The sequence below is a fragment of the Egretta garzetta genome, unplaced genomic scaffold, assembly GCF_000687185.1.
Source record: "Egretta garzetta isolate BGI_Z169 unplaced genomic scaffold, ASM68718v1 scaffold359, whole genome shotgun sequence".
Lineage (NCBI taxonomy): Eukaryota > Metazoa > Chordata > Aves > Pelecaniformes > Ardeidae > Egretta > Egretta garzetta.
Genome location: NW_009260795.1, coordinates 25780 through 26165, shown reverse-complemented (window position 1 = coordinate 26165; position 386 = coordinate 25780).

Below are 386 nucleotides of genomic sequence, written 5' to 3'. Positions count from 1 at the left end.
GCCACGGGACAAACGGAATTTCGCTGCCCTGGAGCCCCCCTGCGGGGCCCGGCCCCCAGCCCGAGTCCCAGCCGGGCTCAGCGACCGGCACAGGGCTGGGTCAGCACAGCCCCGGCCAGGCCGGTGGCACCGCGACCCCCCAAGCCGCCCTGCAAAGGGGGTCTTGGCCAAACCAGCTCCACCAGAGCGCAACCATGGGGGCGTCGCGTCGGGCCCGAGGGGCGCATGAACCCCACATGGGACCGAGCGCGCAGTTTTGGGCCTCTACGGCTGACCTGACAGGTTGGATGGGAGCCCCTCGCCGCTGGGGACAGTGACACCCTCCCCTGCCTGGAGGGCCAGGCGTTCCCAGGGGGGCAGTCGAGGCACAGCTCGCCCGTAAAGCG